Source organism: Schistocerca serialis, chromosome 6 (genome assembly GCF_023864345.2).
Source record: "Schistocerca serialis cubense isolate TAMUIC-IGC-003099 chromosome 6, iqSchSeri2.2, whole genome shotgun sequence".
Classification (NCBI taxonomy): domain Eukaryota; kingdom Metazoa; phylum Arthropoda; class Insecta; order Orthoptera; family Acrididae; genus Schistocerca; species Schistocerca serialis.
In genome coordinates this window covers 706,018,473-706,042,147 of record NC_064643.1, presented here as the reverse complement: position 1 = coordinate 706,042,147, position 23,675 = coordinate 706,018,473, and positions in this window count along the sequence as shown.

Here is a 23,675-nt window from a genome sequence, read left to right as displayed (position 1 = left end):
GCCCTTCATTTCTATCTCTACTGTAGCTTGGTGAGGAGCTCCATTTATCCCATGTTTTCTTTTGTTCATCAGTCTAGCTCTTCAAAGGTTGTGCTATAGAGTAGCCATAACATTAACATTCGTCGAAAGTATTCATATAACCTTATCATATATTTATATATGCTATTTCTTCTCTGATTTCCTGCTATGACATTTATTTTTCTCATTGAAGCATGTGATGGCTACATCAGATAGAGCTTGTGCGGTAAAAGCTGTGCCATCTAAAGTCACGATTTCCAGTAACTGTGTAAAAGTACGCTATCTGTATTCAGAAAAAGTGCATAACAGTGACATATAATAATTTCTTACTGGAAGTGTTAGTGTCTTCGTCTATACATAACGGAACCTTGTGAATTTGCTGAATATCGTTCAGTTTATCTGTCTAGTTTTAGCCACAAGATATTTAAAAATACTTGTGCATTTTTTTCTGTTGTTGTTGTGGTCTTCACTCCAGACACTGGTTTGATGCAGCTCTCCATGCTACTCTATCCTGTGCAAGCTACTTCATCTCCCAGTACTTACTGCAACCTACATCCTTCTGAATCTGCTTAGTTTATTCATCTCTTCGTCTCCCTCCACGAGTTTTACCCTCCACGCTGCCCTCCAATACTAAATTGGTGATCCCTTGATGCCTCAGAATATGCCCTACCAACCTATCGTTTCTTCTAGTCAAGATGAGCCACAAATTTCTCTTCTCTCCAGTTCTATTAAATACCTCCTCCTTGAAACTTCCTGGCAGATTAAAACTGCGTGCCCGACCGAGACTCGAACTCGGGACCTTTGCCTTTCGCGGGCAAGTGCTCTACCATCTGAGCTACCGAAGCACGACTCACGCCCGGTACTCTTTCAGGAGTGGTAGTTCTGCAAGGTACGCAGGAGAGCTTCTGTAAAGTTTGGGAGGTACGAGACGAGATACTGGCAGAAGTAAAGCTGTGAGTACCTGGCGGGAGTCGTGCTTCGGTACCTCAGATGGATAGCCTGCGTTCGTCAGGGCAGCAATGCGCAACGCGCTCGGCCGTCCACGCCGCTGCGCGCGCGGAGTGTTTTGTTTAGTTCCTCGTCACCGCGCTTCTCAGTCGAACAAGCTCTAATGGCCAACTCTTACAGGAAGAACACTCTTAAGTTCACCTTCTCAAACGAATACGCACGACCCAAAGCACTGGCCGTCGAACGCTTCCTAGGCGAAGACCTGAACATCCCTCGGTACGAACTCATCGGCATACACCTATCGATCATTAGCAGCGTCGTTTATGTTAAGATGACTTCCGACGCTGCCTGCAACGAGATTATTCAAAGGACGCGACATGGACTAAAATTTCGGCACTCCGACGGAAACGTCGGGCCTGTGGATGTCGACCATGCAGGACTTGGCCTTCGGACGATCCGTGTATTCGAACTGCCTTTTGAGGTGAATGAAGAGGAAGTCATCGTGGCGCTAAGCCCGTTAGGAAAAGTCCAGAGCCACGTAGCCGAGACATGGGCACAGTTTACGACGTATCTGGTGCTTAATGGTGTGAGACGAGTCCGAATCGATCTCAAACGGCACGTTCCATCGTACATTTCTATCGGCGGCTGCCGTGCGGTGGTCATTTACGACGGACAACGCCGAACATGTTCCGGTTGTGGCAAAGAAGACCACGTCCGTAATGAATGCCTGCAACGCCGCATCACACAACTAAGGCACGACGATACGAACACCGACAGAACCACAACCACCCTTCCAGTCACCTATGCGGCGACACTGCACGTCCAGCCCTCACAAGACGCCGTTCATGAGCGTCTCTCTGGTCCGATACACCTGGAGGCGTCCCAGCACCTTGACACCGGCGGTGTCACCCGTGAACATGTCCTATAGCCAGACCCAATCACTCTAGACGATCACAAGGATGCCAATGAGAGTGTTCTGGAGAATGACGACAGCATCATAGCAGCCGCGGCTTTTGTACCGGAACGACGTGAATCTCTTCCTTCCTCAGACACCGAAACTCATTGCCGAAAGCAGAAGTCGCCCAAACGACGAAAAAAACGCCGCAAGACATCAGAATCGACCATTGAGCCCCCTCCGCAGGACGAAGAGATGGCACATCACTCTGACGGAGAACACGATAACACTTTCTCCTCTGCCACGGAGACGCGTCATCCACAAGACGGTCAACCGTCCAACAGAGATCGTGCGCAAGCCCCAGGCCCAGAAGCCATGGAACATAGCACGCCTGTTGTCACCGACGCAATTGAGCCGACTCGGCCAGCGCTACCACCTCTCGCCGATGTCAAACCTGTCGGACATTTTTCATGGGTGGATAACACGGATTTCCCACCTCCATCTGATGCGGAAATGAGATCTGTTCCTCCGTTAGACCAACACTAAAATGGGGGAAGTTTCTACGGCGACTCCTGCGACTTCTATGAACTTCCAGCATCCACCACGACAATCTTCACCAGCTACGAACCTATCGGCAGCATGGATCTCCCAGGAGAACCGAATAGCTACTATCAATACTAATAACATCGGCTCCCACGTTAAACTTCAACTGACACGTGACTCGTAAGAGCAGCGGACATCGACTTCGCCCTGTTACAAGAACTGAGGACAGCAACTTTGACTGGATGTTATGGATATGAGACGTACGCCGCCCCTGCAGCTATGGAACACACAGGCGCACCCATCCTCCTACGAGAAGGGATTGCAGTTTACGATGTCACATACCTGCAAACGGCGCGAGGGGTGGCCATAACAGTTGAAGGACTCAAAATCATACATCCCTACGCCCCATCGGGCACTGATAAACGGAGGGATCGCTCCCAGTTCTACGCAGAAGATATCACGCCTTTATTCCTCGGCCGATACGATCATCTCATCGTAGGTGGAGAACTGTGTTCTCGAGCGTACAGACCAATACCCCCATTTCACCACATGTCCGGAACTTCGCTTCCTCGCCCGCCGCCTTCGTCTCCTCGACACTTGGCGCGTGGTACACGGCGACCGCCCGGGGTATACACACATCACGAGCCACTCCGCCAGCCGACTTCATAGAATATACACCTCTGACGCTCTAAAATCAGTTCTCCTCGACGCGGAACGTTGGCCGTCTGCCTTTTCGGATCATGACATCTACATCTGTACCATGAACGAACGTCGACAATCTATATGGCGCAGTGCAGGACCTTGGAAACTCAATGTCACGCTAGTGCGGGACCCTGAATGTCGACAACAGGTCACCGACACGTGGCACACCTATGTTCAACGCATTATGCGTTACAAGACCACACTGCAGTGGTGGTTGCTGTGCGCCAAACCGGCCATCCGACGCACATGGACACACTACGGCAGAGCCAAAGCCAGGTGGAATCACCACACAACTGATTTCTACTATAGCGCTGTACATGAACTCATGGATCATCCTCCATCCCCGGATTGTCTAAAAGAAGCTCAACGCATCAAGGCAAAGATTTTAACCTTCACCAGATGCCGTCTAGAGGGAGCCATTGTACGAGCGCGCAGCCACGATAGGATTAACGGCGAAGAAACTGAAAGGGTACAGTACCGCCCGACACCGAAAATAGGTACAACATTCTTCGTTATTCTTGTCAGTACGACATATTTTTTCTAATAATAACTTAATTTCAATTAATACCGCGAAGCCGGATACCAGTGTGGGAAAGAATGACAATTTATTTATTTAACTGATCACTTGTGCACTCCCACAAAATAAATCCCTACATCCAGTTTGGTGAGATCTGTGAAATGATTGAATGTATGGTCGTCTGCTAACCGCAGGTACTGAATGTGAATATATGATCATCTTTGAGACGATCCTTTTGTCACGTTTGGTGGAACCGAAGAGATGAAACTTTGAGCGCCTGAAATGTGGCTGACCAATACAGTAGCATGGTCTTCCCCCACCTCGACAGAGGTGCGAGATGACCTGAAGAACGGCCATGTTTCAGCAGTCTGCCGCTGGATCTAGTGTTGGTAAGCCCTGTCTTAGGTGTGCTCCGTAAAGACACAAGAGTGGAGACGTGGTATGCATGTGACATACTTAAGAGTAGTTTAGAATAATAATTTCTCTGTTTCAGGAACTTTTGTGGGGAGAATTAAATGTCAGGCAGGTAATATTAAGGGGATCGTAGTAATCTTCGGAAGTGACCAACGGTCACAATGAAACCACGTGTAGCAATAAGTTGAAATACTTCCGAGTGCTTAAGTTAAGCTGAATTACTGGCGTGTGTACTATAAGTTGGAAATATTTAAGAAATGGCGTGTGCAGGACTTGAAATTAGAGACGAGTACTTCCACGTGTTGAGTACTGTGTGAGTCTCAATCTGTGTATGAAACAAAGGATAAAGAGAAGTACTCGTTCATGGTATCAGTTGAGGACTCGCGTGTGTGATGAATATGTTCTTAATATTACTTTGCGTGTTATGTTGCCGTGTAACGCTTGATTCAAACTATAATACTCTGAGAGTGAAGCAAGGTGAGTCAGCTGTCTATCCAGCAACGCCACTTGGCTTGCATTGCACAGGAAGACGTGCATATATCCTCCAGAGTTCATAGTAGGAAAGAAAAGTTACGAAGTGGGGCAGAGTGGTGTGAAACTGGGATAAATACTAATTGAAGTAAGAAAGCTGAAAGTGATGTGATTACAACGTTGTGACTATTCTTTCTATTGTATGTTGCCAGTGTGATGTATTTCACGAAATTTAAGTATGTATGGTTGGCATGGGAGTAACAAGATAGTTTCAGAGGCAGTGAGTTATGCATGTTCTTTTTTCTACCGCTCGGTCTGGAGGAAATTTTCGTGATGATGGGTGTGAGAGTCGAAGTGTGAGATATAGCAAAAGATCCACCATCCTACCCAGAAAGTGCACTGTAGCGTTAAATAATTACGAGACCATAAGATAGAGAATCACCAATGTAAAGCCATGCCCACTGGGCGGAATTTCTCATGTGTTATTGTTGTAGGTTATAGAATTTGTGTGTTTAGGTTATAGAATTTATCGGAATAAATAAGATAGTGAAAAGAAAAAGATTGGTTGCCTTTTCCTTCGAATAGTATGTTGTCATGATACCCAGGATTTATAATATGTGCGCCATTCATATTCAGTGCGATGGCCACGTGTTGATGAAAGCCGTTAAATAAGAAAGAAAATGTGGTATTGCTAGTGCGTAGTGAACAGTCAGAGTTGTGTAAATTACTAATAGCCAGATGTGCGTTTCCGTTCCGTTGCGTACTATTCAAACAGGAGAATAACTTGTAACTTAATTGTGAGTACTAGAGTTCATGTTACTCGATAAATAAGAATGTCCTCTCACTTAGCAGACCAATCATCTTGCAGGCCTGACTGCTCGATGCCACAGTATGAGCAAGGCATGTGGGTGCCTCTCAAACCTTCTATGCATCACATTGTTCAAAATGTTCGTCGACGCCGACAGGATTTAATGACAATTTTAGACCTACCTGATGGACGACGGCTGACTTCGCAAGCTACCATTGCGGATGCATTCACAACGCACTATAGACTTTTCTATCAAGAAGTACCTGCCGGTGCGGGGGCCATTGCTGAGGTTGCCCAGGAGACACTTGGTACGCTAAACGCAGCAGCTGCAACCCTCCTGAAGTCTGAAGTGACCACCGACGACGTCCAAGGCGCTGTGGCCAAAGGTTCTCTGAATCGATCTCCCGGCCCTAATGGTTTACCTCTCGAATTTTACAGAACCTTCCAAGATTTGATGTTGCCACGATGGAGGGACATGTACTGGGAACATTTGTCCGGCGGGGCGAACCCGGAACCAGTGTTCATGGAAGGCTTACTTGTACCAGTCCCGAAACTAGCAGGAGGAACACGACTCGACAGTTGTCGGCCGATCACGTTACTCAATTCCGACTTCAAGATTTTCACACGCCTTCTAGCAGTGCGACTCAAACATGTCTTACGAGACATTGTTTCCAACGAACAAACATCCTTAGGCGGCGATCGTATAATACAGACAGCCCTCAGTGAATATCGAGACGTGATCGCTGTGGCAACACACTCGCGACTGTCGGGCGCTTTAATCTCCATCGACTTCAAACAAGCGTTTGACCCCGTCAATCATGCATTCATCAGTGCAGTGATGGGCCGCATGGCCATTCCCCCGACGTTCACGCAAGTGATTATGCGGCTCCTTCGTGGAGCAACGTCCAGACTTCTCGTCAACGGCATACTTACAGAACCTATACGGATTGAACGCTCAGTACGGCAGGATTGTCCTTTGTCGACGGTGCTTTATGCCATTGCGGCGGAACCACGCACTTGCGGATTACGGCGACGTTTGACAGGTATTCCACTCCGGGATCATATTTTCCGCTGCCGAGCTTACGCGGACGACTTGGCCCTCGTCGTACGTTCAGCGGCCGACGTACAAGCCGTGATGCAGTGGATTACCCGTTACAGTGCAGGGGCAGGGAGCGCTATGAACGTGGCAAAATTATGCGCCATGAGGATCTGCCGCGGCCTTCCCGCAGACAGCGTAGTCCCATTACAGCCGGTGGACACCCTTTGTTGTCTCAGATTAGTGTACACGCGAGACATTCGCCGCACCTCGGCGATCAATTTTCGGGCGCTACTGCAACGCATCCGGGCCAAAATACAAAATCACACACAACGCCCGCTGAATATGTGCCAGAGAGTCACCTTCGTCAATACCCATCTGGCAGCCCGGATACCCCATATAGCGCAGATTCTGCCAATCACTGTGACAATGGCGGCCAGATTACAGGCAGCTTTCGCCTATTTTATTTGTTCTGGACACATCTTCAAAGTCCAGTATGAAGCTCTCACCTTACCGAAGCGGGGCGGTGGCCTCGATCTGGTTAATGTGAGAGGCAGGACTACGGCACAATACACCAATACTATGCTCCGGTTATGGAAAAGCCACAATGCTAGTTTTACTGGAATGTTGAAAACCGAGCTCGCACCTGTTTCGAGGCGCCCACCGACGTCTCTGGCACACATCCCACCTCCGATGTCACATATCGGCCGTTTCTTTTTGGAGTAGAGCTACATATGCACCGAGCTCCCCACGACCAGGAAGAAGACCACCCGCGACATCTATTGCCTTCTCCGAAAGTCTCCACCTCGCAACCCCGTCGAAACACGTCACCCCCAGGTTTCATGACCTACAGTTTGGAAAACGATCCACCAACCCTATCACACCACTGACACCACCTCTATGTGGTACCTTCTCGTCAACGGCAAGTATACTACAAGACAGCAACTGCATCGCATCGCACTGGTGGACTCACCCCTGTGCCTCAAGTGCAATGTCGAAGAGACAGATTTACATCGTTTTGAGTGTGGGCTAGCAACAGCCGTCTGGACCCTCGTACAGAAGATTGTGGCTTTCTACCTCCGAGTACCACCACATCACGTTTCTCCCACTGTGATGATATATCCCGACACGACCTACTTTCCATCGGCTAAGTGGCATGCCATCACATGGATCAGTGGCATGGCTGTCAACTACCTCTTCCGGGACAACATCGTCGATCCGGCGGACTTTGCCACGCCTCCAAGTACATCACCACACCCTTCGCCGACATCGGCGCTATCGGGCCACTTTCGCGAACTATTTACAGAGCATTTTCACCAACCTTTCTCAAAGCTGGAATCCCAACGAACCGTGCCAGCCAAGACTGGACGATCCCACGTTCCCCTTTAATGGTCAATGATAGAATGGATTTTGTTCTGATGGCGCGCCAAAGTGGAGCATGGCGCGGAAATTATTCCTATTTTCTGTCACTTCACCTTTCTCCTCCTCTTCTAAGTCTTTTTTTTCTTACACATGTTTACGCTTTTCACGCATAGCTCTCTATCTGCAGCCTATTTGTTTTCTTTATCCCGTGCTCCCCCCCCCCCCCCCCCCCAAAAAAAAATAACATAAAACAAATTTGGTTTGCTGCTGATGGTGAGACTCAATACTCATTAATGTTAACAATAAAAAAATTAAAACAAAAAACATAAAAAAAGAAGACCATTGCGGAAATATAGCTACCTTTTATGTTATACGTTTTCAAATTAAATTGTCTTATTTTATGAAGTACGTCGACTTTTTTATTTGTTTTCTCCTTACCTGCAACTTAAAAAAAAGTAAAAAAGGGAAGTTGGTAGAGCACAAGCATGGAAAAACAAAAATAAAAAAAGATGGTAGAGCACTTGCCCGCGAAACGCAAAGGTCCCGAGTTCGAGTCTCAGTCGGGCACACAGTTTTAATCTGCCAGGAAGTTTCATATCAGCGCACACTCCGCTGCAGAGTGAAAATCTCATTCTGGAAACATCCCGCAGGTTGTGGCTAAACCATGTCTCCGCAGTATCCTTTCTTTCAGGAGTGCTAGTTGTGCAAGGTTCGCAGGAGAGCTTCTGTAAAGTTTGGAAGGTAGGAGACGAGATACTGGCAGAAGTAAAACTGTCAGTACCGGACGTGAGTCGTGCTTTGGTAGATCAGATGGTAGAGCACTTGCCCGCGAAAGGCATAGGTCCCGAGTTCGAGTCTCGGTCGGGCACACAGTTTTAATCTGCCAGGAAGTTTCATATCAGCGCAACTCCGCTGCAGCGTGAAAATCTCATTCTACCTCCTCATTAGTTATGTGATCTATACATCTAATCTTCAGCATTCTTCTGTAGCACTTCTATTCTTCTTCTATTCTTTTCTTGTCCAAACTATTTATCTATAGTCGATGTTAGCAAATTTATCTTCTTCAGAAACGCTTTCCTTGCCATTGCCAGTCTACATTTTATATCATCTCTACTTCGACCTTCATCAGTTATTTTGCTCCCCAAATAGCAAAACTGATTTACTTCTTTAAGCCTTTCATTTCCTAATCACATTCCCTCAGCATCACCTGATTTAATTCGACTACAGTCCATTATCCTCATTTTGTTTTGTTGATGTTTACCTTATATCCTCCTTTTAAGATACTGACCATTCCGTTCAGCTGCTCTTCCAGGTCCTTTGCTGTCTCTGACAGAATTACAATGTCATCGGCGAACCTCAAAGTTTCTATTTGTTCTGCATGGATTTGAATTCCTACTCCGAATTTTTCTTTTGTTTCCTTTACTGCTTGCTCAATATACACATTGAAGAACATCGGGGATAGGCTACAACCCTGTCTCACTCCTTTCCAAACCACAGTTTCCCTTTCATGCCCCTCGACTCTATGAATATTAATATTTTTCGCAGTTTTAGAACAGACTAAAATGTCTTATGAGCTCACCTATATGACATGTTATTGACAAGGATAGTGAGTGCTCCGTAAATGCTGTCGTCAATCTTATTTCAGCAGCTTTTGAGTCCTCTCCGAGCTTAAGACTTGTGGTCCTTGTAGCGGGTTGACGCACACACTGTTCGTTTCTTAAACTGTAACACTCGACTTTCATGCAAATCACGTGTTCCGAAAGTTAGGTTTTTCCAGCGCACACCTTATTTTACACGCCCAGCAACGAGAACGCTAATTGTCCTTCGGATCTGCAGTTAAGCACCCTTTAAAATGTTCTTCCGCTTGCCGCACTTACCTAAATCTCTGTTTTCGGCTTTGACTGTCACTGCTATGTAACTCTCTCTACTTTTTCAGTACTGAATCCATAGTAAAAAAATGCGGATCCTACAGTTACACACACCAAAAAAAGAAACTTTAGAAGCATATGTTACGACTAAACGAAGTGAACTGATTTACGCTAGCTGTTTGTCCTTCATTTTAAACATGTGAACAGAGAATAAAGACAGAAACACAATCTCCGCCGCTGAGGTGAATAATGTATCTGTGGAAGTAACAACGGCGCAGAGATAATAATAGGCATGCTAAAAGTTGCCTAATGGGTCCCTGGTTTCGGTCGTCGAATGTCGACCCGCTCGGAGCACTTCGCGTTGATTGTTTTCTATTCACGATTGTTGCTAGCGGGAGGGTTCCTCAACGGTGGCCACTTTTCGACTAATCACTGCGTTGTATTGCAAGAAATTTAGTTTAAGTTACAGTCTTTGTTACAAATAAGTACCATATTTGAAAATGATTGCCTTGTAACACGCGTCCCTGAATTTATGTGCGAAATTTGTGCCTTATGAAACAGCAACTTATCACTACGAGGAGCGCTAAGCCACAAACACGCCAGTATTCCCCTACCACACACCCTCTCCGGACGGTGACTAATATATTTTCCTTCTGTATCTCCACTGCCGCTATAGCCGAGCAGTTCTAGGCGCTTCAGTCCGGAACCGCGTTGTTGCTACGGTCACTGGTTCGAATCCTGCCTCGGGCATGGATGTGTGTGATGTCCTTAGGTTAGTTAGGTTTAAGTAGTTATAAGTCTAGGGGACTGATGACCTCACATGTAAAGTCCCATACTGCTTAGACCTATTTGAGCCATTCTGTATCTCGCTTCGTTCCTGAGATAGCCCCTTGTAGGCCGAGTTTCTGAACGCAATCGTGCGAGATGCACACAAATATTAAATTTATACAGTTTGGCTACTTCTTCTTCTTTCATTTCCTATGTTGTGTTTTTCCTTTGTTGGACAAACACTTATTACAGATTACAGAGCTATCAGAAATCCGTCCTCATCTCCCTGCATTTTGAAAAAAGAGCCAAAAGTTTCTACACGTAGTGACACGTCCCTACGGTTGGCAACTACGTCTTTCGTGACGAGAACATAATACTATAGCGAACGCCAACAATGCTGTGTAGCGGGTTAGCAAATATAGGGCAGTACGCCATTGACTCCAGAGAGTAACGGACGACTTAAGGACGTTAATCTGTTTCGCGTATTTGGTATTATTTAGTGGCACACAATATTCCGACAAATCTACATTTTAAAGTGTTTGCATGCGGGAGAGTGCATACATCTGAATAAATAATCTTCGAACTACAACAAAATGACTTCATTCGCAGCACTAGTAAACAGACTTTTAAGAATCAACATAACCCACTAAACAAGAGAAAGAATACAATCACTATAGTCGTCACATTTGGCGACAACTGCTCCAGGACGCTTAATTCAACGGACTCTTAGGAGGAATCCGAGGAGTCAACGTAGCAACACGTTGAGTGAAACAGCTATTTCCACTAGTGGCGTTTCATTTAGAACTTTATGTGGCTTTCTTTACTAGGTAATAGCAAAGGAACTGCAAGCTGTGCTATCAACGAAATTTTTAGATTACATGTATCTCTTTTTTGCAACAAACGGTGAGTACTGTGACCATTATTATGGTGACTGATACAGAACAAAACGGTAGAAATATTGGTTCTGAAGAAGAATATACCACCAGAATGGAACGTTTAGATCACTAACTCCGCAAATTGTGAGATACTTGATAGTGGCATCTGCGATTCAGATTAAACAACGCAGAGTTCGACACAGCAATTAGAAACCTACAACGAGTATTGTTATCAATGATTTAATGTTACAGGTATTGCAAGAAATTAAAGACTCTTTTCTTGATATTGAAAACTATCTGCACCAACTGAAAGTGAAATACAGGACGATTACAGTAAGTTATGGAATGCAATTGGTGGGCTGCGAGCGTCGCTTGTGAATACAAAGGCGTGCAGAAAAATAATGCCTTGCGACCGAACCGCCAAATCTTTCCATCAGTAAATGGGGTATGTTCTCAAGTGACTCCGTTGTTTTAACCCCTCCACTGACAGAATGACCCGCTTCCTACTTCCGTATGTATAAAGCCAATACAGACTTGTAGCTGTCACGCCTTTGCGCTTACTGCTACGCATTTTAACCGTAAATAGCTCAGCCCTAATGGTAAGAGTTAGTAGTGAATTCACGTTATTAATCTTTGAAGACAGCACAGCTGCCACAATCTCAGCTCACTTTTACTCCACTCCTACCCTCGCCATTACACCACATTAACTAGGTGCTACATGGGCCTTGCTAAATTCACTTGCGGGTTCAATCCACGGCCTACAGTGCCCTACAGTTCACACGGTAACACTGCCTACCTGACCCACTGAACTTGGTAGTGAGCTTATGTATCCAATCACCACTGCTAGCAGCAGTAGATAATCCTATCAGCACGACGAGAGCAGCAGACTTACCGTCGAATCCTCCTGAAAATACTTATAACTACGGTCGCCAGCTCTGAAGGAGCAAAAGAATAAATCAGTTTTTTGGCTCGTTTCAAAGTGAAACGGCTTAAGTTGAATTTAAACTTAATTATGAATATTACTATTTCTGATCATTCTAGGTGATTCTACAAAGCAAATACTCTCTCAATTTCTGTGAGTTGGCTTGGTAATTACCACCAAGACAATTTAAGCAACTTAGGTTAACAAACTTCTACCCTTCAACTTATTTAATGATTTTGGGATATTACTCTTTGGACAATTGCTGTAGAATTAGTTAAGTGACTTTACTTGAAAGGTTACTCAGAAAAATTTAAGTAACTATAAATAGGCGACTCATTCTGGTGTGACCATTGCTCTTTTCTACATTCTTAAACGCTAAAGTATTCTACAACCAAAAGAATTGTAAATGAAAGAGGCGATGGTGGCCTCAGTCTGATTTCACTACACTACGTTTCAGGTTACTACACTTTACAATGAACAACATGCGTCGTAATTTTACTCATTACTATATTCTGTCCTCTGCACTTGCACAAAAGAAAACTGGTATTCTCCTTTTACATGTATACAAAGTTCGACTTAACAATTTCAAGCAGTCTTGCCTTGGGTAGACGTGTCGGTGCTGGTGGTGAGATGCATGTGGCTAACGCAGCTCTTCCTCTTCACGCCTCGTGCCCTTAATGGCGGCTGGAACTACGAGCTGTAGCACTCGTATAAGCTACTGCGCGTCCGCCATAAAATCTGGGCGCAGGAACTCTTACAATCAGCCCCAGTGGCATAGAGACGGCTTCGACAACCATTCGTCGCGTTCCACTCCACAAACGGCGACGATATTCTCCTTTTCGCTGTTGCACAGTCACTTTTGCGTGAGCACAGTTATGCACGTCCGCTCACGTCAACACTCCCCAGGCCATTCCATTGTTCCGTCCCTGTGTCTCCAGCTACCTCTAGCTACGCTCGTACCACCAAGAGTGGGGGCGTTCCCCTACCACCTTTTCACCGAAATCATTTAGTATTTAAGAATATTTATATTTATTACCCTGGAGTTCATACCAGTCATAATAATTTACTACTAGCTCTTTATAACATTAAATCATACAGTAATAACTTATTATTACCAAGAAAAAGAATACATTTGACTCCGAGAGCTCTGTGCATTGTCTGAGACAGTGCTAATTCCCAGTTTCGCCAATAGATGGCATCAGGGTGCACTCCCTGGCAGTCTCACACCAGCGCGCCCGTTTCCGACGCGCGGGCTCCAAATTACTGTCAGCCCACCATCATTTCAGTTCCGTTACACATGCCCCACTTCTTATTGGAGTATCTAACAGTGATAATTCAATAAGAAGTCTCTCCTATAATGAATCTGAAATTTTCGTTAAGCTTTTTACCAAGGGTTTTCCCTTTCTTACTGATACACCTCGGTACTTGTATTACTTATTTAAAATTAAACACCAATTCTTTCTATCTTTCCTGCTAAACATTACATAAATGATTTACATATATTCTTTACAATTTTCTTACATCTAAACACAGTACACTTTAAACATCTTTTTTACAAAAATTTTAAATACACTTCTTTTATCTCAGGCAAGTAAAACACACGTTATGCGCCTATTACTTTATAGCCCGTCCTTTTCACTTTACCTCCTCACTTTTCTACCTCTTCCACAACACTTATTTACACATCTATTAAGGCTTTTTTAGAAGCTCAGTCTTTCCCAGTCTGTTTAGTCTCTACTTAAACTAGAAGTTCCATTAGAATACTGCAACATATTTTAGTGAACATTTACCTTTCACATAGAACAAAAGAAACAAAACTATTTACATATTGGTTTACTTTAATATTTATTTATATATTTATTTTCAATCTGGTAGAATTCGTGGCTCATACCTTTTGAGATCCACTATGTTTCTTACTCCCAGGCGTTTGCCTGTTAATGGGTACTCTAAATAATAAGCGTTCACATTGGGTATGGACACTATTTTAAATGGTCCATTATATATATATTTAAATTTGCTGATCTCATTATTAATTTCACTTGACTTTTCATGTGTTTTTACAAGAACGAGATCACCTATTTTGAATTTAGGATTCCTTACTTTTTCGTCATGACGACGAATTCTCGCATCTGCTTGTTTTCTCATCTTGTCTTTTACTAAGTTCTTTTTACTATCATAATCTAATTCAACTCTATCTGGAAATTCTAGTAGGTCTTCTACTAGACTTTTACTTCTCGTCTTTTTCAGGATTTCTTCTGGAGTAAATCCAGTGCTCTCGTTTGTTAATGAATTCATGATTTCTTCGAATTCACTCACATACATGCCCCACTTCTTGTGGTTACTATGGCAGTACGTCCTAAATAACCGACCTATCTCACGCATATATCTTTCTGCCGGATTGCTTGATGGGTGATAAGCTGAGATATGTACCACTTCTACCTGTTTCTCAGTTATCCCATCCTTCCACATTTTTGAGCAAAACTGAACACCATTATCTGATAGTATTCTCTTTGGCTTCCCTACTTTCACAAAATAATCACACACCATTTTATCATACACAGCTCTGGCAGTAGCTTTTCTCAAGGGATATAGCTTTATATACTTTGAGAAAAGTTCAACTGCTACAAATATGTATACAAAACCCCCCATGGTTTTCGGTAATGGTCCAAAGATATCTACTGCTACTATTTCTAATACTTCATCAGGTTTTATTGATTGCATGGGCCCTTGATTAGTTGCATTTGTTACTTTCGCCTTTTGGCATAGATCACAAGATCTTATCCTCTGTGCTACCCTTCGTGCCATGTTGTTAAAGGTAATGCATTCATCTAACTTATCGGTACACTTCCGCGCACCACGATGGCCATATGCCAAGTGAACATAATCTATCAGCACTTCAGTGTGTTGTTCCGGCCAACATACTCTCCACTTCCCTGGATTATTTAATCTTTGAAGATACAGTACACCTTTATGTATTTTATATGAAGCCCTTATGTTAGTTGCGTCCAGATTGTCAAACTTGACCTTTACCGACTTGAGTGCATCATCATCACTTTGATATCTTCGCGTATTCCGACATATTTCCCTAATTTTTTCTCTCCCTTCCGCTTTTTTGAAGTAATTCACCTCAAAAACATCTTCCCTATTCTTTACACTTTCTAGTGTCTCACATCCTTCCGGTAATCTCGACAAAGCATCCGGTACTGCATGTTCTTTCCCTTTAACATACCTGATCTCTATATCAAATTGTTGTAAAAACAGCGCCCATCTGGTCAAGCTGTTATGTAACAATCTGCAGTCCTTCAAAAATATTATAGCTTTGTGGTCTGTATGGGCCACAGTCTTATGCCCCCATAAGAAAAGTTGAAATTTCCTAAAACCCCATACTATAGCTAAAGCCTCCTTCTCTGAAACTGTATAGTTTCTTTCGTACTTAGACATGGTTCTACTCGCAAATGCAATTTGTCTATGAGTTTTTTCCCCATCTATCATTACCTCCTGAAATATGGATACTCCCAATCCATAATCTGAACTATCTGTTGCCATGTGGAATGGTTCACACAGGTCAGGGTGCCATAACTTTATGTTTTTAGCCAAATTGTCTTTTAGCCGGTTGAATGCTGTTTCACATTCCTCAGTCCATATATACACACTGTTCTTCTTAAGTAGGTTGTTCAGATGTGGGCTATTGAACACCTGATCATCCACATACTTACGATAAAAGGAACAAAGTCCTATAAACGACTTTAGTTGTTTTTTATTCTTGGGAGCCGGACAATTTCTTATTGCTTTGACTTTATCGGGATCCTTTTCAATTCCCTCTGGTGTTACTATGTGACCTAAAAACTTTATTTCTTTCTTCACAAACTCGCATTTTTTCAGGTTCAGGGTCATTCCTCCTTTAATTAAAGCTTTGAACACCCTGTCGCATAACTCCATGTGCTCTTCCCATGTCCTTGTAGCAATTAACAGATCATCTACATAAACCGTGATTAGCGAACTAAGTTCACTCCCTAAAATTTTGTCTAAAGCCCGAATGAACACTGAAACGGAAGTATTTAGGCCAAATGGTACCACTGAGAAATGGTAGCATTTGCCATTGAATAAAAATGCCGTGTACTTCCTAGACTCCTCACTTAATGGGATTTGCCAGTATCCTGCAGTTAGGTCTAAACTAGTCATGTACTTTACACCATTAAACTTCTGCAATAAATTATCTATGTTCTCTGGACGATCCAACTCCCTCTTCACTACTTTATTCAGAGTACGAGCATCTATCACTATTCGTACACTTCCATCCTTCTTACCTACTATCACTAGTGGGTTATTATATGGGCTAGAACTCCGTTCAATGACCCCACATGAAACCATTTTATCTATTTCTTTTTGAACTGCTTCTTTCTTAGACAAGGGTACATTATATGGTGGTTTAAAGAAAGGTTCATGCTCCTCTACCTCCATGCAGTACTCATAATTTATCACTCGTCCCGGTTTGTCTGAAAATACCTCCTGATTTTCTTTCAGAATTTGCCATAGATCCTCCCTTTGGGCATCAGATAGTCCTTCCGTTTTATCCACTACATTTCGAAGGAGTGTCTCCTTATTTCCATCTTCAACTATCTGCCTCAAGAGAAACCAATCGAATTTTGGACCTATCCCTGAACTATGATCATCTCTAAATTCTACCCATCTCAGCTGGTTCTCTTCCATTACTCTAGATGATTCGAATGGTATTTCTAATACCGCACTATCAACTTTACAAACTATTATCCCTTTGTCACAATCTATAATCACTTTCTGTTTTATTAACCAGTCAATGCCTAAAATGATCTCGGCACTGAGCTCTGGAACTACTAAAAATGCATTCGAAAATTGCTTGTTTTTTATCTTAAATTCCATCATCACTTGATGTTTAACAGGTTTACTACATTTCCCTGTCGCCCCTATCACTTTAACACCTGTTACTGGCATCATGACTACTCCTCGTTGCTCTTTGATCATCTCAAAAAATGCGTGCGAAATAGCACTTATTTGAGCACCCGTATCCAACAATACATATAAATCGTATCCACATATATTAATGGGTAGGATTGTTTGCATCCTATTGTCCTCTTTCATACTTTCTTTATCTTCCCATAATAAATCCTTATCCACCGCCAAGTCTTGCCATATTATTTTTCCGGTTTTTATACTGACCATTCCATCTGGAGGTTTCTTTCTCCTTTTCATCCTAAATTCTTTCACCACTTTTTCCAATAGTCCTTCGTCTAGGCTCTTTAATGCCATCTCGTTCTCATTCGAATCTGTCATGCCTGAACTCTCGGTTGCAGAATCGGAAACTTCCTCTACTTCTTTTTCTCCCTGGATGCTTTCTGATGATTCTGACGATAATTCCTCCTCCTTAGAAATATGACCTTCTTCCGTTTCAAATAATTCTTGCAAATTATAATCCATTTCTCTACTTTCCCTTTGTTGGATAGTACATTCGCCACTCTTACTTTCATTATTTTCCAATACTAATGGAATTCCAGTCTCACTCAACTCATTTGCATCAGTACTACAGGGATCACAACACTCTTTCTCTTGGTTAGATACACTTTCTCTAATTTCTTTAAAAGAATCTTCATCACAGTCATGTACTCTTGCTGTCACTAGGTACACATCATAATCGGTATGGCTCTCTAACACTGTCATATTCGGGTCCAAATTAATCACTTGAGTGGAAGATCTTTCTAATTGTGCTGGCTGGCTTTTGAGCTGATGTACATATTCTGCATACGAGGTAATTTCTGAATCGGCATGCGTCTCTGCACTATGCCCCTTTTTCTTATCCACCCTTTCCTCTTTAATTACTTCTCGATGCGATTCGTCGACTATTCGTACGAACCTTTTACCATAAGTCACATCACTCCTACCTTGCCCCTGCCTCTCTGCACAGTTGCCATCCCTACCGACAAACAACGCCTTCTCTGACTCTTCCTTCATCACTTCGTCACTCTGACCTCGAATTGTACTTATTTCATTCACGTGAGCCATCACATCCGACCGATATTCTTTTCCTACTGCATTTCCCTTAATAATTCCTCCCTGCTCTCTCTCCTCTGTTTGTATCCCTGCATTATACTTCGCGAAGTTTCGTTTATGTAACTGCTCTTCAGGCGAACGACGCACTATCCTACTATAGTACTGACTACTCCGATCTTCTCTATATTTGGGCCATTTCTTTCTTTCCGCGCGCGTTAGGCCCTTGACCTGCGCGGTATTTAGTTTTCCTGATTTTGATAATGCATCCCGTTTCCCTGATAGTGTCCTCTCCCTCGCTGAGAGTTACCTCCTCGACCTCTTCCTCTCATCATGTTAATTTGCGGTTCATTCCTACCACCTTTTACTATTCCATTCTGATTTCTGAAACCTCGAAACTCTCTAGTTTCACGCCACCTATCTTCATTCTCGATTTTTTCTAAAAATTCATCGAATGTTCGATGAGTGCCTCCTACATAACGCTTTGAATCGTCAGGTAGCTTTTTCCACAACTCCCACACTATCTCCGATTCTGATCTACGATCTTTAAGATACTCCAAACGCTTGAACCATCCTTCACAGTATTCTTTCATGAGCCCACGCCCATGTTCTGGCATTCTGGCGACAACGAATTCTCTCCACAACCTATCCCTCTGTTGTGTGCCCCAGAATTCCTCAAGGAACTTTTCTTTGAGGTCTGTAAACTTCAAATTGTCGATATCCAAATTCAATCCCCGACGTTTAGCATGACCTGCTAAAGCGTCTATTACTAAATTAATTTTTTCTTTATCCGACATGTCTGTTGGTAAGACACGTTCACAATTTTTTATAAAATCCATTGGATGCCATCCACCTTGTTTCTTTTGAGGATCGTATTTTTCCTCCCTACTCAGTATTTCCGATTTTTGCATTACCAATGGGATACCACTACAGTTAAGAAACGTCTGATTCTGAACTTGCTGACTTAATAATTTTATCTCATTACGCAGTGTATATTCCTACTCCTGCACACATGCATCAAAACTCAACATGGTATTGCGCAGTGTTTCAATATCAGCTCCCGTTTCTTTAACAATCTCTTTCTTTACAACTGGTACTATCACCTGTAATTTACTTTCAATTATCGGTTCTAATTTTTCACTAACCAAAGGTTCCACTGATTTCTCTATTTTCTGAATTTCGGTATCAAATCTTTTCTCTATCTCTGTGACTTTTCTCTGAACATTTGTTATTTCAGCCCTAATGCTATTTACTGATTTGTTTACCTCTGTGATATGTTGGCTTTGCGTATTCAAAATATCTAAATTGGCTTTTATTTTACCAGATAGGTTTTCATCCAGTTGGGATATATGACTAGCCATTTCTGCTTTCAAACTAGCATTCCCTTCTCGAATTTGCGCCATCATACTATTTAACAAACTTGTTAATTCCATATCCTCTCCCTTGTGACTTGCATCCACAGATACATTGGGTTCACTTTTCACTACCTTTGGTTTCACTTCCCGTTGCTCCTGTTTTGTGGGTGTGGATTCATCTATAGGATTTTCCAACCCTACAACAGTATCTATGGTCCCTAATTCTGGGTCTGACCTTGTAATGTTTTCGTCTTGCTTGTTACTATTCGACTCCATCTTATGCCGCTGTATTTCGTGCCTAATAGAAATGGTTATTAAACCAAGTATTACTTGTTTAACTCCTACTATTGGACTTTCTGTTGCTGCTTTGCAGGTTGTCGTCTTGAACTTACCAATTGTGGTATATATGTCTACAACAGAATTTAAAATTTAAAATTTTCTTGAAACTACAAGTTTATATAAAACACTTTTATTGCAGCCATTATTCTACAAACTTGGTAAGTCCTGTCACGGTCGCCACATGCGACCGAACCGCCGAATCTTTCCATCAATAAATGGGGTATGTTCTCAAGTGACTCCGTTGTTTTAACCCCTCCACTGACAGAATGACCCGCTTCCTACTTCCGTATGTATAAAGCCAATACAGACTTGTAGCTGTCACGCCTTTGCGCTTACTGCTACGTATTTTAACCGTAAATAGCTCAGCCCTAATGGTAAGAGTTAGTAGTGAATTCACGTTATTAATCTTTGACGACAGCACAGCTGCCACAATCTCAGCTCACTTTTACTCCACTCCTACCCTCGCCATTACACCACATTAACTAGGTGCTACATGGGCCTTGCTAAATTCACTTGCGTATACATTTTTGACCGTTACTCGCCAGTATTTACCTATTGGATTAGTACACTCCTAACCGGACTATTTCTCAAAGAGCTGTGATGATTGAACGGGTTCAATCCACGGCCTACAGTGCCCTACAGTTCACACGGTAACACTGCCTACCTGACCCACTGAACTTGGTAGTGAGCTTATGTATCCAATCACCACTGCTAGCAGCAGTAGATAATCCTATCAGCACGACGAGAGCAGCAGACTTACCGTCGAATCCTCCTGAAAATACTTATAACTACGGTCGCCAGCTCTGAAGGAGCAAAAGAATAAATCAGTTTTTTGGCTCGTTTCAAAGTGAAACGGCTTAAGTTGAATTTAAACTTAATTATGAATATTACTATTTCTGATCATTCTAGGTGATTCTACAAAGCAAATACTCTCTCAATTTCTGTGAGTTGGCTTGGTAATTACCACCAAGACAATTTAAGCAACTTAGGTTAACAAACTTCTACCCTTCAACTTATTTAATGATTTTGGGATATTACTCTTTGGACAATTGCTGTAGAATTAGTTAAGTGACTTTACTTGAAAGGTTACTCAGAAAAATTTAAGTAACTATAAATAGGCGACTCATTCTGGTGTGACCATTGCTCTTTTCTACATTCTTAAACGCTAAAGTATTCTACAACCAAAAGAATTGTAAATGAAAGAGGCGATGGTGGCCTCAGTCTGATTTCACTACACTACGTTTCAGGTTACTACACTTTACAATGAACAACATGCGTCGTAATTTTACTCATTACTATATTCTGTCCTCTGCACTTGCACAAAAGAAAACTGGTATTCTCCTTTTACATGTATACAAAGTTCGACTTAACAATTTCAAGCAGTCTTGCCTTGGGTAGACGTGTCGGTGCTGGTGGTGAGATGCATGTGGCTAACGCAGCTCTTCCTCTTCACGCCTCGTGCCCCTAATGGCGGCTGGAACTACGAGCTGTAGCACTCGTATAAGCTACTGCGCGTCCGCCATAAAATCTGGGCGCAGGAACTCTTACAATCAGCCCCAGTGGCATAGAGACGGCTTCGACAACCATTCGTCGCGTTCCACTCCACAAACGGCGACGATATTCTCCTTTTCGCTGTTGCACAGTCACTTTTGCGTGAGCACAGTTATGCACGTCCGCTCACGTCAACACTCCCCAGGCCATTCCATTGTTCCGTCCCTGTGTCTCCAGCTACCTCTAGCTACGCTCGTACCACCAAGAGTGGGGGCGTTCCCCTACCACCTTTTCACCGAAATCATTTAGTATTTAAGAATATTTATATTTATTACCCTGGAGTTCATACCAGTCATAATAATTTACTACTAGCTCTTTATAACATTAAATCATACAGTAATAACTTATTATTACCAAGAAAAAGAATACATTTGACTCCGAGAGCTCTGTGCATTGTCTGAGACAGTGCTAATTCCCAGTTTCGCCAATAGATGGCATCAGGGTGCACTCCCTGGCAGTCTCACACCAGCGCGCCCGTTTCCGACGCGCGGGCTCCAAATTACTGTCAGCCCACCATCATTTCAGTTCCGTTACAGCCTCTGAATTTTTTATGTGAAAACTCTTAAAACTTTGCAGATAAAAAGAACCCCATTAACATTCTGCATCTTTATTCTTCATGTCTACATATTATTTCCCAACATAATCTCACCCAACGAGAGATTAGTTTGTAGATACCGTCTTTGTAGGATATTGGACTTCGTTGGCGGATTTGGTCACTATCAAAGGGAAGTTCTCGAAGCTGTTCTTTGAGTTCTGGAAACGGATAAATATCGGTTGGGTAAAGCCAGGAGTGCATGGAGGATGATCGATGACCAAACCCAAGGCGTCTAATTTTCATAGATGTCGCAGCGCTTGTGTGAGGTCTGGAATTGTGATGCGGAAGGAGACGATGATTAGTGTTAGGATGAATTCTTCGAATTCCGGCTTTCAGTTTTGTGAGGGTCTGACAGGACACCGACATAGATATGTTACAGGCCGGCCGAAGTGGCCGTGCGGTTAAAGGCGCTGCAGTCTGGAACCGCAAGACCGCTACGGTCGCAGGTTCGAATCCTGCCTCGGGCATGGATGTTTGTGATGTCCTTAGGTTAATTAGGTTTAACTAGTTCTAAGTTCTATGGGACTAATGACCTCAGCAGTTGAGTCCCATAGTGCTCAGAGCCATTTGAACCATTAGATATGTTACACAATGCCGTTTAACACGCTATAATTCGGAGCCCACTAGTGGCCGAGGGTTGCAGCTTGTGCCAGCAAAATGGGAAAGACCAAGTAATATGCATGACATCTACAGGGTGATTATAATTGAAGTTAAACTTTCAAAAGGCTGTAGAAATAATACCACTGGTCAGAATGACGTCAAATTGCGACGGAATATTATCGTAGAAGGGGGAAAGGTATGGCAGAACAAAAAAAATAGTGTGAAAATTGATCTACAGATGGCGCTGCATGTGTGAGAATACGTAAATGAATACACCTGTCATGCGCACGACGCGTTGAAGTTGGTGTAAACACGCTGGGAACACAGCTTTTCCTCCTTTCGCGTCTGCCACGTTCGCCATGACTGTCTCAATGCAGGATAGCGCTCTGCTTGTAAAACCGTATTACAAGAATGATGGTGCACACGCCGCTCTGGAGAAGTTCCCGACACAGAAGGGCTTGAAAAAAGGCGTTGGTCCGACGATTGCCATGGGTCTGGAGAAAATGATTCGGAAATCCGAAAAGACGGTTTTTTTTTGTGTGCAACCTGGTAGAGGGAGGAAACGAATTGATTCCACGTCAGTGGAGGGAATTGCCACAGCAATGCCGGAGGAGACGAGTGGTTGTATGCAAACGTGTAGTGCACGAAGAATTGCCGGAACATTGGACATACCCGTCAGCACGGTTCGTAAAATCTTACGAAACATCCTTCTTTGCTATCCATTCAAAATTACCCATGTGCACGAGTTGCTTCCTGTTGACCTGCCAGCAAGAGAGACCTGTGTTTAGTAATTCGATTTTCAAACCGACAAGGAAGATCAAAGAGTGTCTTAGATCGGCGAAGGAGAAAAGAGACCCACTTGCAAGGTCGGGAATGTATCGTATACCATGCACATGCGGAAAAGTTTATGTCGGGATGACTGGACGATCAATTAACACCAGGATCAAAGAGCACAAGCGACATTGCAGGTTGGGGCAGGTGGAGAAATCGGCCGTGGCAGAGCACGCACTGAATGGGACCGACCACGTAATAAAATTCGCCGACACGGAAGTTCTAGCTGTAGAGAA